Raw genomic sequence first — 17,892 nt, 5'->3', positions numbered from 1 at the left:
TTCAGCAGCAGAGGAAGGGACCTCTCACGGGTGGGTAACCCTTCTTCACTGAACGTGTGAGCTACAAGATGAACCCCACGTTTATAAACTTTCTTTCTGAAGGTAGCAGATAATTGAACTAATATTACTTATAGAAATTAACAGAGAATTAGAACCCTCCAAAGTATACATTGCTGTTTTATTTACATTTTCCAGAGCTCCAGTTTGTAAACTTCTGTCTTACATGTTACTGAGAAATACACCAGCAGGCAAACAAAACACACCCCGCTTCTTTCTGCCACAGCAACTTTACGGCAACCAACACGGACGGCAAAAAGGAGTGCTAAATTCTGAACTTCCTTTGTGTTGAAGGATTTCAAGTTAAATTTATTAATCTTTTATGACAGAAGAAACAGGCAAGCGTGAGGCACTTCAGTTTGCTGTAATAATTTATCACGTACATTTACAGAATCTTTTAAAATGCAAAAGATTTCCCATGTTCTTCTGGTTTGGCATGTTTTAATTGTGCGTAGGCATATCTTAATACATTATTTGGCTTTCTGTGAGTTCATAGCATGCCCTGATTAGCTGAAAGGAGAGAATATGTTAAGCAGGTCTTTTGAAAGATTGCTAGAAATGAACCTCAATACCATATTAGTATATATTGCGGAGCTATATGGTGGTATGTGACCTGGTTGATGTTATGTGCCCCGTTAACAGCGTATTTAATATGCAACGCAAAATTATTTACTTTCCAGAAGCAGGACCACAATCTTCAAGCAACAGCTGCTCATGTGTCTCAATTAAAACCAATAAAAATAGATTAAAAAAAAAAAAGAAAAGAAAGGAAAAAAGAGAAGAGACCATTGCAGACCAATGGAAGACTTCCCCACACCATTTCATTTTCTGTGAGTCATTTCTACTCCGCAGGCAGTGCGCAAGGGCAGGGGACGGTTTTTGGCAAACCTCCGTTTCTAACTCCCCAAACCCCGAGGCAGGGGCCGCTGGCGGATCCCCGCGCACCGCCACCCCGCGCAGCGTCCCACCGGCTCAGGAACCCTGCGGAGGTCGCCGGGCCGCCCGGCACCGCGCCTCCGGGCTGCCGCCCGCTGGGCGCAACCTACCCGCCCCGCACCCGTGGTCCCTGCGGGGCGGCCCCGGGGGCACCGGGCCGGGCCCGGGGGCCGTGGACGGTAGGGGCGGGGCGGGGCTGGGCCCCGTGAGGTCAGCAGCGGGCGGGCCAATGAGCGGCGGAGCCGGGGCTCCCCTCGTGCGGCGGCTGCATGGGGAGGGCGGTGGTGGCGGCGGCGCGGGGCGGTCCGGCAGCGGGTGCGGGGTGAGGGGTCCCGGCGCGCCCCCGCCCACCCCGGGGGCGAGACTGAAGGAGGCGGTGCCGCTGTCTGGGCACAGGTGCGGCGGCGGCGCGGGCGGGTGCGGAGCGCCCTCCTCCCGGCGGCGCCCGGCGGGGGATGTGCCGGCCGCCGGGGGCGCGCCGCCCGTGGGAAGCGCGCTCCTAACGCCACCTGGGCGCCGTGGGGAGCGCCCGGCGCGGAGCGGGCGGCGCGGGGCCGCCGGGAACCGGGCAGGTAGGAAGAGGAACGCCGCTTCGGGAGGGTCTGAGGGGCTTTTGTTTCTTTTCTTTTTTATTATTTTTTTTTTTTCCCCTCTTGTGTGCCGGCGGCGGGGAGCGGCGTGCGGGGCCGCCCGGGCCGACAGCGCCGCGGGGAAAGTTGCGGGACGGTCCCTACGGCGGGGCGGCTTGCGGAGCCGCGGGACCCCCCGCCTGCTGCTCCCCCTCCGCCTGGGGCGGCGGGCTGCCCTTGGGGCGGCGGCCGCCGGGGGGTCTTCGCGGCGGGGCCGCCCCCCTCCCGGCGGGGCTCGGGAGAACGGCCGCTCCCGCGCACCGCTGCGCCCCTTCAGCAGCGAGGCGGGGGTCGGCCGGCCCGCCGTGCGCGCTCGCGGGCTCGCCCCTCCGGCGGGGCCGCGGAGATTGGGGCCCGCGGCCACCCCGTCCTGCTGTGGACTCGCATCGGCAGTCCCGGAGCAGGGCTCGACCCGCCGCCGGCTGCCGGGCTTGTCCCCCTGGGGCAGTGACGGAGCGCGCAGCGGTACGCGGCCCCCAGCCCCGGCCGGTCGGTGCCCCCGCAGCGTCCCCGCGCTCCGTGCGCGCTGTCTCTTCCTTTCCCGGTCAAGGGGGTTCCTCGGGGCTGTGCCGGGGTGCGGGCTGTCGTGCGGCTGGAGTTTGGGAAGGCATCATCCGCGGGCAGGGTGCGCGCTGCCAACGCGCCCGCGGGAGTGTCTGAAGCAGAGCTGAAGCATTTACTGAAAAGCAGAGGGAGCCGTATTCCCTTTGCTGTCTGAGTCTCAGGGCGGAGAAACCCGAGTGGGCTCCTGTGTGCAGGGCTGCGGATCTGCTCGTGTGGGTTTTCTTACCGATTAGTAGGCTTCTGATTGTCCGGCATTACTTTTGGAAAAACGCAAATCCCAGCAAATATCTGCACTGACCATATATAGAAGTAGTCACAGACAGAAGAACTCTAACTTCAATATTGCTGACACATGTCGAGAAACTTTTTTTTTTTTTTTTAAAAAAAAAGCAAACGAAAGCCGGTATGTGTCCTGAGGATGTTTTTTACCCAAACAATATATTTTCCTGGGTTTACACCCCACATTGACTGAAATGTTCCTACTTTTTTTTTGTTTACATATCTATACAGCTCAAAGTCAGTAAATGATATACTGATTTTATTTCATCTGCTTCTGTATATTTAATCTGACAGTGTTTGGTTTGCTTATTTGTGTTGGACCAGGACTTCGGTAGGTAACGCTGCTTTTTCCAGTATGGCAATCTGCTTTGGTGGCTTTCAGAAATGTGCCTCAGTGTGGAAGCCAGCTGGTCACTCATTCGGCAACAATTCTCTGTGACGTGGAAGAAGTATTGCATGGTTTTCTGATGTTGTGTGTCCTAAAAAGTTTTCACGTTTTGGTCTCTATTTTTAAAAATTTTCCTTTATTTTTTAAAAGTTCTATTATTACCAGAAGCTTTTACATGTACATTGTTGCCCTGTAGAGCAATATGAAGGTTACATTTTCTAGTGCTGAATCTCATTCAAAGTAATGTGTTTTTTACTTCAGTGCTGTGTGCGTGTTAACTTGAGCTTTAGGGAAGAAGAATCAATTGACTTGAACTGAGACACTGGAAACTATTCTTTTGGACTATTTTGGATGTAGCGGTTTTGCTGGATTTTGGTAGCAAAGCAATGAAATACTCCAGGGATAATCCAGTATGAAATTCATCTGACTTGCTGCCAGCTATATCAAAACAGGTTGCAATGTTTCTTCTTTTTTTTTTCTTTTTTTTTTTTTCCTACCAGCTGCACACTGCTGCCAAACCCAGAAATCTAGTTTTCTGTACTTTCACATTTAATTCAAAAGAAATATAACCTAATTTATTACAGAAACTGTTTTGAGGTGCAAATTAATTTCATTTTAAAGTAGATGAATAGTAACTTTCTGGAAGGAGTCGTTTGCATATTTTGTATCATATATCTGTGTATTGTCAAGTGCAATCCATTTTTGTTTCTGTTACTGAAAGAAATTTACATTTCAACTTACTTGTAGTAATTTTGCCTGCGTCCAACAACTTAGCAATATACTTTAAAGTAGCAGTCTCAGAAGTAGGTTTTCGTGGTGAAAACTCACCATGACCACATGAAAAATCATAAACACAGTGCTCAATAATGTCTTAAATTACAGTTCTAAGTATTAGTGTTAAGGATTAGAATGTCTTGGCTAATTTGTAAGCTGTTAAAAAAAAATAATCATACTTGTGACACTCTTCATTCTAAAGCTATAGTTGCTGGTTTAAAACTATCCAACCTCCCTTTCTTGTATTAGAATTTGGGTTTTAGTCTTAGTGCTATGAATGTTTTCAAGATCAAATCCTGAAATGGTAAAGAAAAATCTTGTGATGACTAAGGTGGAAATTTCTTCTACGTAAATACTACAGCCTTATGATTCTTATGTTCATACCTTCCCTCCTCCCTCAGACTTGATTTTAGCAGACAGAAAGCCTAAATGCATGCTCTTCGTAAGCACAGTAATTGCTGGCACAGTGTTATGTGACTTGAAAAGGAAGGGGTGCAAAAGGTGCTTGACACTAGAGGAAAGTTTGAAGAGATCTGCATGACTTTAATTAATTTTGTCCACTATCATATTACAGCTTGTTTACCCTTAAGAAGAGGTCGTGCTCTGAGGGTGAGACAAAGTATCTGTGAGGTATTTGAAGGCAATGTAAGGTTTGCTCAGTGCGTGTGAATGTGTGGCTGCTGAGCTTAGTACATAATATCACGGAACAGTTTACTACTATTATTAGTATCCCTTACTGTAGTGGCAAGTTTTCATTTAATAAGACATATAATTAGGCTTTAAAATAAGGATCAGTATGGATAAAAATACATGGGGGAGGATATGCAATGCCATCTCTATCAGTATCTTCAGCTATATTTCAGTACCTCAGTTTATGAATATGAAATGGATGTTTAAATGGATCTGTAAGGTTGGAATGAAAAGAAGGAGCCTGGTAACACCAAAAGTAGTATGTTTTGCAAATTCATTCAGCAGTGTTGCTACGTCCTCTATGAGTTCCTTCTATGTCTTTCTTCAGTAGAAGAACATCAGTTCTACTGGGCTGCACGGCTGCTGTAATGTGTGAAACTCTATCAGTTAGAAATGCTGGGAGTGTGTGTCTCAACTGCATTTCTAGACACACAAACTGTGCCTCTCAGTCCGTTCAACAGAGAGTGTTGTAGAAAATACATGGGAGTACTTGTTCCTGATGGTGTTGGAGTGCAAAACAGAATAAATTAATTTAGTGTAAGCCTGGTGTGCCATATTTAGATTGGGACTTCATGGTCAGGAGTTGTTTATGTTTTATTTGTTTGTGGGGGTTTTTTTTTTTGTTTGGATTTTTTTCTTTGTTAGTTTTTTTTTTGTTTTGTTTTCTTTTTTTTTTTTGTTTTTTTTTTTTTTAAGAGAGGGTAAGAGCGTGATGTGACACTTTCTACTCATTGTGCCTTGGTTGGGTGCCATCCCAACACAACCTTCTGTGTGCAAGCCTGGCTTGGAAATTCAGTAAGCAAGGAAAAGCCATTCTCCTGAATATAAATTGTTGAAATTACTGTGTGTAAAATAGGAGAGGACGCAAGCTTAACCCTCTCACCTATTCAAGAGTATGTGGTTTTGCAGTGGAGGCATCAATTAGTGTAAAGGAAGGTAGGCTTAAGTGAATTTTTTCATTAAATGTTTGCAAACTGAAGGCAAGGTCTTATGTTTCAAAATTTTCAGAAAAACAAAAATGAAAGATGTGATTTATATTACAAATGATAAATATTCAGTTACTGAAATGAGAGCTAGAGGCAGTTTGATACTTCTGTAAATTAATCTTGATGGAGACAGTTACAGAGAAATATTTGATAATACAGCTACAGTATGGATTATGGGAAAATGTTTTCCTGGATATGATTTGAAAATGCAGCCACTTGTCAATGCCATTACCTCTCCTCCTCTGTTTTCTGTGCTTTTATTCTAAAGTTCAAGTAAACAAAACCCTAACTGTTTAATTTAGAGAACTTTCCTGCAAGCAAATTCAGGTTCTGTTCATTTAGTCGGATGCAATACAGCAATGTAGCCACATTATCACAGAGCTCCATGCAGACCAACCATCTGGTAATTTGCCACATCTTTGTTGTGAGCATTGTGCCTGGTATTCATCTCCAGGAGGCAGTGGCTGCTCTGCTAGTTTGTCGCAAGTTCTTGTCAGGGCAGTGAAAGTGATTGGGGGAGTCAGGATTGTCCAGTTGTGTTCAACAGTTGATGGAATGGTGCTCTAAAATTAGTATTTCTGGTTTGTTTGCTTTGTTTGTTTGTTTGTTTTTTCCACCTGTGAATAAAAAGACAATGTGATGACATGTAAAGATAATCCAACGTGTGTAGATGATAATCTGTCTTTCTGCGTTGCTGGTATATCCCCATGGAAAAAGACTACTCATGAGATGCAAAAGCTTGTAATACAAAAACTCAGATATTTCCCTTTTATTTAAAAATTCATAGAGGACTGAGAAATTTGGGGAGGATGAGAGGAAAAAAAAAACAACAATGCTTAGAATTTCTGTGACGTGCCTCTGTTCATGTGCCTCACTTCTGCTAAAGAAAATGTTCTAATCTCAATACCTGTGGTTGGCTAAGGTGTTTGGTGCAATGCTGTTTGCCTGCTTAGCTCTAGCTGTGTTTGTGAGTACTGTTCTCTCCGTTACTACCTTACTTGACAGCGTTAGCTGTCCTGGAGCCAGATGCTGAGGGCTCTTCATAGGCCTTATAGCTCCAAGTAAGATGAAAATGGATCTCTTTCCAGGTCAAGTCTACAGAGCTGTGGCAACATACATTGTCCTGCAGCCTCTTTACTCCTTACTTAAGCAGGAGAAGCCCCTCCAGCATCTAGGATTAATGGTTTCTGAGAAATCTTCCCAACATTCCTGCATGAAGATGTGAGGTGTCATCTGTAGCATCTAAAGGAGATAACCCTGGCAGCCTTGAAGTGGGGGCGGGGGGAATGCTATATATCATCCACAAGGATAATCCGCCCCAAGTCTACAACTCCATCGTTTCATTATGAAATAAGTAAATTTATTGAGTTCAGTAGTTATGTGGGCTTCTAATAGCAGAAAATACATTACTAAGGCAGTCAAGTCATACTTTAAAAAACCTTACTAGATACATACTGAAGAAGCAAAGCATTTCACTTTCTTTAGCCTTGCAGTATAAACAATTACGTAGAGCGACACTATTCTTTATAGGATTGTAATAGCAAGTCAAGCCTAAAAAAACCAATGTAAATTCTCTCTAAAACCTTAAATACTGTGTAGAAGGTACTGGGCTGCAACAAAACCAAGCAATTTGGTGAGATAATAGCAGTCTTAGTGTAGAATATTAATTACTTATTTTGGCTTCATACAACCTGGAAAATACTTACCAGCTTCATGGCTATTACTCAGGAATGAGAGCAAGCAGGTCATTATCTTTAAGCAATATACTTGCATTCACTGAAAATGCAAAAGAAAGATCTCTGCAAAGCACTGAAAGAACAGTGGCAGATCTGTAGAGAAAAGTATTGAATTCCTCTTCCTTATGCTAATGCAGAGGAGATTGTCCCACAGGGTGCCATTATGAATGAAAGCAGACAGTTCCCTGTGCTCTCCTAGGACTTCCTGAACCACAACAGAGGCTGGGTCCATCTCGGGGTATTAAGGCAGCAACGTTCATACTGCTCATACTGAAGCATCAAATACCCATTATGCATATCGAATTTGACGACATGAAAGGCTTGGTTTTACAGCTGCCAGCTCTATATTCGTCACCTATGGAAAATGTTACTGCTTTTTTTTTTTTTTTTTGGCCAGCAGCCTTTTAGCACTCTCCCATGTTTCTCTAGTATAAATTAATAGTACTAATTGCCACTTCTTTTATCATTAATTTCTGAATCAACATGAAGTATTGCTATAGCAACAAATCCTGTCGAACTTCACTGCATACAATTAGTAGGAGAATTCAATCTCAATAAGTAATAAGCACAATAGTAAGAACTATTCAAATGATTAAGGAACTTTCTTTAAAAAAAAGGAGTAATGCAGGTACTCAAAACTGTCATGGAAGAACAGAACTTAAAAATTTTCAGAATTATCTTTTCATTAATCATCTCCAATTGCTGTACAAAGGTGCATACTTACTTCTAACAAAATAATTACAGCACATTGTGTCTCCTCAGAGATAAAATACATCACCCTGTGGAATACTCTGCAGATTTTTATATCTGATAATGACATTTCACCATAAACTGCGGCATCTTCTCTCAAAGGATGGCTGTTCTTCAGCCCTGATAGTGGATATGTGGGGAAAACCCTAAGTAGATTTCAGGATTAGCCAGACATCAAACAATCCAAACTTATGAGGTCAGAATTAGATAGTGCTTTATCTCTACTTTTTCACCAGCTGAAGCATCCTTCCCTGTTTTGTTGAAATGGATTGCTATTTGCATTTTACCTTGTCATCTCTCTTGATAACAAGCAGACAAGGGAAGTTATCCATATATACACACACACACAAATCAGGAGGCATAAGGGGTGTGGAAGTGCCAAGTACCTGAGGAACAGCAGAGTAAAATGGAACTGTCTTGGACTGCGAGTCCAAGATTGGTGTTATTGTCTGTGATAGATTTTTGAGGTAGTGAAGGTTTATAAATTTTTAGGGGGAGCTAAGTTTCTGAGGATGTTGATTGCAGTGGAAGAAGGCCATATGAGAAGGCAGCATAAGGACAGATGAAAGGTAAGAATAAGAAAATTAAGAGGATAGTCAAAGAAGAAGTAGTGCTTGTAGGAGGGAAGTCTGATGGGAGTATTTCAGGAGCCTGTGACTCTTGCATGTATACAGGACAGAGAAAATAAGGTAAAGGGTAAAAAAAGCCAGAAAAAAATAGAACAACGTGACTCCAGGTGCTAAGGGAAGAACAAGCCTGTGGCAGAGATCCTGGGAAGGATGTGGCAGGTTCCTGGGGAAGAAGGATCGCTGTGTGGACTCCTGCTTCACCTCATGCAGTGGGTGGCTTCTTCATAATAACACTTCACTGGATGTCAAGGTTGGCTCTTCTGTACTGTATTATATTTGATTATATGTAGTGCCTCTGCCACTCACCAGACTTTCTCTGGTTCCCCCTGGCCACACTGTTAACCTTGTGAGTAATAACTGATAGAAGGCAAATATTGAAAATATAATTGCATGCAACCTCCGCAGCTTTCTTTTGTGAGAACACCTCTTCTTGGAGAGCCCTTTGAAGCCCTTTGCGTAATGTCACAGTTACCATTTTCAAGCAGTCAAAAATTGAAATCTTACTTCAAGTTGTATCTCTTTGTTGTTCTTTTTATTAGTGTGGTGATCTGGCTTTGTTAACTGGGAAATCTTAAAGAAAATTCTGTAATAAAAGTGAAAAGAGCATTGCGAAAACCTATAGTGAAGAAATGCTGACTGTGTTTTACTTCCAGGATTCTTGGAAGACAAATGATCCCTGGAATATTTATACATGTAAATATCTTCCTAAAATACCTTTTGCAGAAAGCATCTCCCAATAAATAGAGAATGAGTGAAGTCACTTTAACAAAGCATCGCTTAAGGAGCACTGGGGAAAAAAGAGAACTGGAGACCCATCTTAGTTCTGGAGCTGCTGAAGGTAGATTCAGGGAGATTTAAATCTAGTGAAGGAGGCTTGGTGCGGGATAGAGTTGTTTATTTCAAATGTCTTTGTATTTTTTTTCCTACCTATTGTTTTCTGTAAAATTATCTTGTATTTCCTGTAGAAAGAGATGAAAAAGTTCACCCTTAAGAGAAAGGACAAAGACATAGACTTTCCTTGGAAGGCAGGAAAAGATGATCTCTAGTATCTGGATACAGTGTAAAAAAAAGCTAATGAAGAATTACATTAGAACAAATACTATTGAAAGAAAGGAAAATGTCTACATTGAAGCAGAAATTTGAATGGGCTAACCTTCAAATGTGTGTGGAAGAGCAGCTTACAGGACTACAACGCTAGGGGTAAAGGATTGTGCTGTAGAAAATAGTTGCTAAAAATAATGCTGTACAATGCAAGGGGAACTAATATAAATAGAAAAGCAATGAGAATAATTTGTAGCTCCATTTCTGGAAACTGCAGTTCAGTAGCTGTTGGCTAGTGATGACGTAGTAAGCAGATGTATTGATTCTCCTATTCCTTGCTCTTAAACTGCAGTGTGATAACAGAATATATCAACAAAACTGAAGACAGCATTTGGCTTTCCTGTTGATAGACAGTCATAGGCATGTGCCTTGGATTGTCAGATTTTTCCTTTCCAGTCACAGGTGCAGTTTTCACTGAAAAAGCATGCCTACTAAGACTTCCAAATAAAAATACGAGTGACTGTTACTTTTCCTCCCATTCCATATCTGCATTAAAAAAAAATTCCGTTCTTTTGTGAAAGCAAGTACATGTAAAGTGCAGATACTTGTGAAGATGAACTGTACTTTTCAGAAGAAGCAGACGGTGTTTATACTGTTCACTACTGAGTCAGTAATTTTAATTCTCACTCGACTCAATGAAAGCTGTGTTTGTTTGCCAAAGGAAATGCTAACGAGGCAAAAATGTACAAGCAAGATTGAAAAAAAGGTTTATAAAAATAGCAGTAGGTTTGTTCATCTTTGAAAAATGGTAGGCAAAGTGGGTTTAATACATAGAAACCTTTCTAGTCTTTGAAGACTGCCTAAGATGTAATCACTTTCTACTGCAGTCTGTCTATAAACATCTGATTTTTTTTTTTTTTTTTTTCTGCAATTGTGTTAGCCTGAACACTTGAGCTGGATCTCATGAATGGTACTTAAACTAAGTTACAAATTTGTATGAATTTGGATAGAAAACTGTTGTGATTCTCTTTCTTTAATGTCCAAACTCTCTGGGAACTGATGAGGTTTTTTTTTGTGCTGATGTCAAATTTTTAGATTCATATCCAGTGATCAAAGATATTGTACACTTATTTCATTGGTAAAAATTTCATTAAAACATTCATTCAAATCTCATTTTCATTACTATGATTCTGAAGATCATATTTTACATGAGCTATGTTTCTTGTAAGCACAACTCAAGTGATCCATCGTTAAAAGCACATTCTTACAAGCTGCGAAGAAGAGAGATTTATAGCTATTTACCTTTCCATCAGGTTTGGGGAAGAAAAATGTTATTTGTCATATTCACTTCTGCATTCACTGTGATTTATTGCCACCCATGAATAAAATATTGAAGCTGAATAGACAGCATGATTCTTACTAGTGTATATCAGTCTGCTCCCCAAATAACAGTGTTAAGTTGTAAAATGAAAATCATGATTCTGGAAAGACTTTATCTTCAGGAATGCTAAGCGAGCATGGTTTTAGTTTTATAGATTTGTACTAAACACTTTCTTGAATTAGATTGAAAAAACCCAATAGATACAGTACTCTCAGCCACTTATTTAAGTAAGCGTATGTTGAGTCTGCCATCCAGAAATGTGGTTCAGTAAATAGGTTCTTGGAGTGCAGAACCTTTGTGGAACATTACATGCTGAAGCTTTTCAGGGCACTTGTGAGCAAATCTACTGCTGATGTAAGCTGCCAGGAGCAGCTCTTGAATTATAAGTATGGCAAAATCAAACTTTTAAAGGCCTGAAACAGAAGAGTGAGGATTATGCGACTCTTGTAGGCTGACAGTAATGATCCGGAGATGTGTTAAGATTCAGGATACAGCTGAAGATTTTGAGCACTAAAAAAGCACATATAATCTCAAGTGAATTTAATTTGAAAAAAATAATACACGAAAACCACATCTCGCGTTAACACATTAGCACACATATGTATTTCTAACTTGTTGTCATGTTTCCAATTTAAGAAAATGGAGATTCAAAGATAAATGTTATCATGTATGTTGCTTCCAAGAAGAAAATACTGAAATTGAAGCAATTTGTAACATACTGTTTACTTTTTAATGTAGTTGAATGTCTAATATCTAGCAACCTGCCAGTATTAACATGCAGAGGTCTTATTCTTGTTATATCAGTTTGAAACTTTCCATGGTACAATGAGTCATATGGGTGACCGATATCTTTCTCTGTGTCGGATCTCATCAACTTATTTCACTTGATATATTGGTTGGTTTGTTTCTAGGAATAATGCATTCATTTTACAACAGCTGTACAGTTTTGCTTCTGCTTCTCTTAAATTTCATTGTAGTTACTGCTTTTATAGCTGTTATGGAGAGCAAAGGTTCCTTTAAAAAACCAAAACAAAAACTGAAACCTCATCCTTTTCATTTTGTAAGGTGGGAACATTTCCTTGATATGGCTTACGTAATGGGATGAGTAAGAATTTATTTGTGTTATGTATTGATTTATATGACAATAACAATTGAGTACTGAGAACGCTTGTGTTGTAGCCTGTTGTGGTTGTATGACTTGCATGACTTTTATCCTGCTTTCTCTATTGTAGTTGGAATCAGGCATTGCAATGTCGTAAGAAAAGTGTTTCCAAATCTTAGTGTTGGACATACCAAAAAACTGCATTTCAGGGTTGTTCCTTTCAATTACTCAGAATTTTTTATTGATCATGTGCTTGAAACTGTGGTGGGGGTGGTGTTTGTTTTTTAGTTTAGCAACTATTTTCCTTTATTATATATTCATTTTTTACTATATTAAAAATAACTTTTGATGGCCTTCCACTGGGTTTTTCAGCTGGTAATGCTGCTGCTTCTGATCTAGGTGTGGGCAAATGCAAGGCTTTGTGGATTCATTGGCAACTGGGTTGAATCTATAATAAATTAATAATTTAATTTCTGCATTGGTCATGGAAAGTCTTACACCTAACTCATGGCCAGTTCCAGGTTAGTATCAGCAGTTTAGGGAATGCAAGATAGTTACCATATTGCTTTTGACAGAAGTCCTGAAAAGAAACATTTCTGTAAGAAATTTGAGTATTCTAGTGGTTAGGATGGTAAGTTACACTTGGGCTTGAATGTGGATAGTAAAAAACTTCAGTGGTGACACCCTCCCTCCCCTCACCCACTGAAACTCCAATGCCAAGTGTCTTGGATTATTAATGATTAAGAGCAATGAATAGATGCAGAAAAGCTTCACTCATCATGCTTTGTTAGCTCATGCAGAAGATTAAACCTAAAAGGTGAAACATGAAGAGGAAGTACTGTAGAAATATTCATAAATTTGGTGGTTGTATGTATACACTATCTGGCTGTCTTATCTTACTTAAAGATGTATGGTGACACCTAGCACTGCTAAGCTGAAGACTGGGGTTTTTTTGGTTTGAATTTGAACAAGCTGAGATTTCACTTCAGCCTGTATTTCACTTTTCTTTCCTTTTTTAAGCTTGGATAATAAAAAGAATAGGTGTTTTCTTCTCTGTTTTACTCACATATTTTCTTTATAACATCTTTTTTTACTTCTCCATTAGCAATAGTTCAAAAATCCTCCCTTTTTTTTTTGTTACCAAAAATATTACTGTTTCCTAGTTAAAATAAAAGAGGAATGTGAATTCTAGAACTACCTGGCCAGTTGGTCTTGTTTTGGCCAATGATATGTGTGGAGCGTACGTGTGCAAAACATACTTGAAGGCCTGACCTAATCAGCTTAAGCAAAACAAATTGAAATAAATATCCCCAAATTATTTGCAGCAGTTAAATTATATTAATTTAAATTAGATTAAAGCGATAATATGCATAGCTATTTTCATATGAAGATAAGCTTAAGCAATATTCTTCCTCTGATCCTAGTTCAGAGTAACAACCAAGCCAGAACCCTTCATTTGAGGATTATTATTACCCTTATGAATTTCTAGTTTCCTCTTTTTTTTTTTTTTTTTTTTTCTCCCGTCTGCTACTTAACTCTATATTTTTTTCCAAATATTCTTGCTTGTGTGTTATTTACAAGTTTGTTTCTGATGCAGTGATCCGTATATGTATTAAGAATGTTAGTTGTGGGAATCGTGGAACTGGAACAACTATTTTAAATAGCTAATTAAGCACAAAATTGTAAGAATAGAGGCTGTTATCCACAGCCTCAGGTAGGAATTTTTGGTTTTTATTGTGCTTGTTAATAGATCTCAAATGTGGAAAAAAACATGAATCATTGAGGAAGCTTGAGTCAAATCGCACACATGGAGTGGAGTTGAAGTTCAACAGATTAAATCCCAATTGTATTGTGCATTTGAAGGTAAGAAAGTCATATTCTAAATCAGCCTGGAAGAGTGAAAGGTCCTTGATATAGTAATACTGTGATAGAAATAGGGTTAGTTATGGATTTGTGATGTTTTGGCACTCTTATCTTTTCAGCAAATTTTGGACTGAAAGCTGAATAATATATAGAACAAAAAGGTGAACGTCTAGTGACTTTTATTAGTTAAGCAGTTTTCAACAGCTTTAACTCAATGTTTCAATAAGATTAATACATTGCCAGTCTGTATTATTTAGTAGCAAGGTATTGCCTTGTTGCTAAATCCTTCCTATCTGGATTTAGTGAAATGTTACGTCTACTTGAGCTGTTATCATGGATGTCACTGGGATATCGTGTGTTAATATATGAAAATGACTTCAGCAGTAATGTGATGCAGAATGCTTTAAAATGGATGAAACATTAAAGATTTGCACAGTCAGCTCTATGTAGGAAAATAGTTGAGTACTAAATTTGTTAATCAATTGAACTTTACCTAAATTGATACTCATATATAGTTAACTGAAATTTGTATTTTGAGCAAAGAAAAAGTCATTAAAATATGAAACTTATTCATGAGTCTGTTCTGTCACTGGAAGAGAAAAAGTTGAATGTGTGCAGTATGTTTGACTGAAAGGCTAGCTTTACTTTTGGAATTGCAAATATGATGTGCAAATAGCTTTAGAAGTGGTATATTGCAATGTTTTATCCTGAAAAGCTTAATGTAAAGAAAGGCCAGCTAGAATCCAGCGGGGTACGAATTAGCCGTGTCCCATTAGCTTGCATTTACTTATGTCCATTTGTAGCTCCTCTGAAGTAGTATCAGCTCTGCACGCCTACTGTGTGGGCTCAGGTTCTCCCAGCCCTCAGAATTTTAAATATTTGTAGCAGAAGCTTTTTAGGCCTCTTGGGGGCGGGGGAAAGGTACTATGTAGACAGACTGTGTACCAGCTGCTTTGTTTTCCTTTTGCACACCCTTGGTGTCCTACACTTCTGCAGTCTTTATATAATGTTTGTTGATCTTTCTGAGATGAAAGTTACTGAAAATATCAGCGAGTTTTGCAGTTTCCATATTGGAAAAGCAAGTGTGTAAGTGCTGAGCTGTGAATTCCCATGTTGAAATTTAGAAGCTTTGACTGCCAATCCTATATTTCAGGAGCTCCCTGAAAATGTTATGAGAGTTGAGCTTAAATGCACAAAAGCAACAAGTTGCTGCAAAGCAACTTTATTGCATAATAATTTCAGTACAGAAACCTAAGAGAAATAACTCTGGACTGAGGAATTTGTGTACTCTTCTGAAAAAAAGCCTGTAAAAATTAGTCAACTAGCTGTTGTCAGGGGAACTTATCTGATTTTTCAGGCATGACCGATGGATATTTGCAGTTCCACAACAGCTACATTACCATATCAGAAGACTTTTAAACTCTTTAGCTTAGACAGCAGATGGACACAAAACTGTCTAATTTTCAGTGAGTTAGCGCTATGGGATTTCCCCTTTGCTGTTCCTATTAATCATTTCTGTTTTAGTTAAAATTCAGAGAAAGGAGATGAGGACAGTTATCTGACTGCAGAGAGAGACTGGCCAACCAAGAAAGTTTAAAGCTTGTAATAACTCTAGTAAATAGGGAGGAATTGAGGAAGTTTAAGTATCTGTCACTCGTGGATTTGAAGCGGCAGTGCTTTAAAACTTTGGCATTACCATTATGCCTTGAAAATGTTGATAGGTATTTCCAGTTTCCATGAGACAATAGAAGTTGTCTGATACTTGATGGAGTGGGAGCCTGGAGAGACTTGAGATAATGGGAAGTGGTGTTTAAGTAGTTTACTAGCATATATTCCTGACTTGGACACGTGTAAGCATTCACACAGGCACCTCTCAATGAGGGACAAATGTCAGGATATGGCTCCTGGAAGTCTTTGTATATAAACTTAACGTGACTCCATTGTGGTAGGACACAGCTGTATCTCAATATGTTTGCGAACTTGTAAGCTGCTGGTTACTAATGAATCATTTATGCAAAAGGTTTCATTCTTTCCCCTCTGAAAAATGGAGCTGCTGATCTGCTTCAACAAAAAACTTTGTGCCCCCCGCCCCCCGACAAGAATTTGCTTTATTCTATGGCAGTTAATTCCATGGGACATTGACCATCATGAGGCTGGTCAAGTGGTGATGTTTTTTTCTGGATGTTCAGCTAGAGGCAGCAGTTTGGAAGTGGGTTTCCAGTTTCCCAGGTGTCAGTTAAAGCTTTTTTTTCTTGCAGCCGCTTGTTATTTCTGAGGTTGCAGTATATTTCTCACTCAACTATAAGGCTGTAGGAGTCAAAGATATCCCCAAGCTGGGTTGCTGAAAAATCTTTCAATGACAAATTTAAGTCAGTACTGCTATGTGTCAGTATAGCATGTGTTTCACCATTAATGCAAACTGCAATTAGCGCTGTAAGTATGTCACAGGAGAGAAGTGAACTTTGTATGTTGGAGAAAAAAAAGTGAGTGAATGTGGGTGATTGTGGACTAAGGTATTTGGGAGCTCTTGTATAGGGGAAGAAAAGCAGAATTAGGGTTAATACTGGAAGATTACAGACTTTCTTTATACAAAGACGTGGCATTTTAAATCACATAACAAATCAGAAGTGTTTTCTCCCTTGCAGTCAGGAATAGTACATTAGCAGGCAATTTCCTAGCTCAGGTTGATCATAGTGACAGGGCAGTTTTGAATTAGGTAGATTTGCCAGTGCTTTTCTGCCCGATAGCTGTTGCTGTAATCAGGGTGGAAAGAATTCCTCCGTATGCTCACACAAATTGAGTCCATTTTCTTTTGTCTGTTTATGAGTCTGCTCTATGCAAAAGGAATTCCTGTGCTCGGCCTCAGTTGCAGACCAGTTCTCCACCAGAAGCGCGGTAATCTGGCAAGCCAGCAGAAAGGGTGAGAACATGGACAGCAATTGCCAGACCATCACAGTCCATTAATTTTACCTTAATTATACTTTGGCCCATGATTAATACAGGTCATTGCTGCCTGGTCACATTGTAGATCATGCTGAATATTGTACAATGACAAGTACAACTCCTGTGAGTAATTTTGACTCCCTGGCTTAAACAATCATTGTTTAAACAGAGTAAGGAAACTGTTTATTTTAAAAATGTTTCCAAGAAGTCCTAATCCCCTTTTGGGGTAAATGGAAGAGTTTCTGCTATGAGATTACTTTTAGCTGTAGAAAGCAGTCAGGTTGAGTACTGAAAAGGAAACAGAAAAGGTAATCTAAGAGCTTTTCTGCTTTCTCAGCAAGTAAAGTGACCAAATTTCTTTGAATTGGGTAAATTTGCTCTTTAGCCCAAGGGCTGAGTGAAATCTCTTTGCAGGTCAAGAAATGAGTTGATGAGGCAAAAAAAAAAAGTGTTCTCACAGGAAGACTTTGGACCAGGAGTGCTTAAAACCAGCCTAGTTCAATGCCTGCACATCCACAAAACTCTGTGGTAGGAGCATGACTGGACAAGAAGGGGGAAATCATTAGCTTAGGATAGATCATTTGTTCACCAAACAAGGTAGTCACATACTCTGTTCTGAGGAGTTCTGATCATTGTGCTCACTTCCCTAGAGACTGCCCCAAACATCCAGCTCTTCTGGTTTGCATTGCTTGCAGGTCATGGTTACACCTTGTGTAACCAGCTAGCATCCACCTGAACAAGAGCTGCAGTCTTGCTGTCACATCCCTCTTCCTTCCTTAGCAAGCTTCCCTCTTTCTCTCCAGATTGGAAGTCAGATGTTTTATTTCTCCATATGTTTCATATCACATGGTATAGTTTCAATGGGAGGCTCCAGTGCCTGTGTCTCATGAAGAGTTGCGTGTGAGTGACTTGTGAGATGGCTGTCTTGTAGCTGTGCCCCCTACTGTCACCACGCAGACCACTGAGCAACCCTCCAAGTGTCATGCTTTGCCCTGGGGTTTTCAGGAGAACTGAATTACTGCTGTTTTGCCTGAAAGCATTTGACTACAAAATGCAGAAGTCCTGGAGCTGCCTCAGGAGCAGCTGGGCTGTCAGTGCAGCAAGGGCAGGAGCACAGTTGAGACTGACAGTCTCTGTGTACCTT

The 17,892-nt window shown here is 40.5% G+C and overlaps 1 protein-coding gene across 2 annotated transcripts in view; it reads left to right on the top strand.

Moving 5' to 3' along the window:
* The first annotated feature begins 1,469 nt into the window (after positions 1-1,469).
* CHRM3 (cholinergic receptor muscarinic 3) overlaps positions 1,470-17,892 on the top strand; it is a 286,713-nt gene continuing 270,290 nt past the window's right edge. The window contains exon 1 of one of the 2 annotated variants that reach the window (XM_086744430.1): positions 1,470-1,565. The gene's annotated coding sequence lies outside the window, so the exon portion shown is untranslated. The remainder of the gene's footprint in view (positions 1,566-17,892) is intronic. The other variant, XM_086744432.1, reaches the window with a different exon arrangement.

The sequence above is a fragment of the Chlamydotis macqueenii genome, chromosome 3 (assembly GCF_036417535.1).
Source record: "Chlamydotis macqueenii isolate bChlMac1 chromosome 3, bChlMac1.mat, whole genome shotgun sequence".
NCBI lineage: Eukaryota > Metazoa > Chordata > Aves > Otidiformes > Otididae > Chlamydotis > Chlamydotis macqueenii.
The sequence above is the reverse complement of the archived record's forward strand: the minus strand, read 5'-3'. Positions and strand labels throughout refer to the sequence as shown.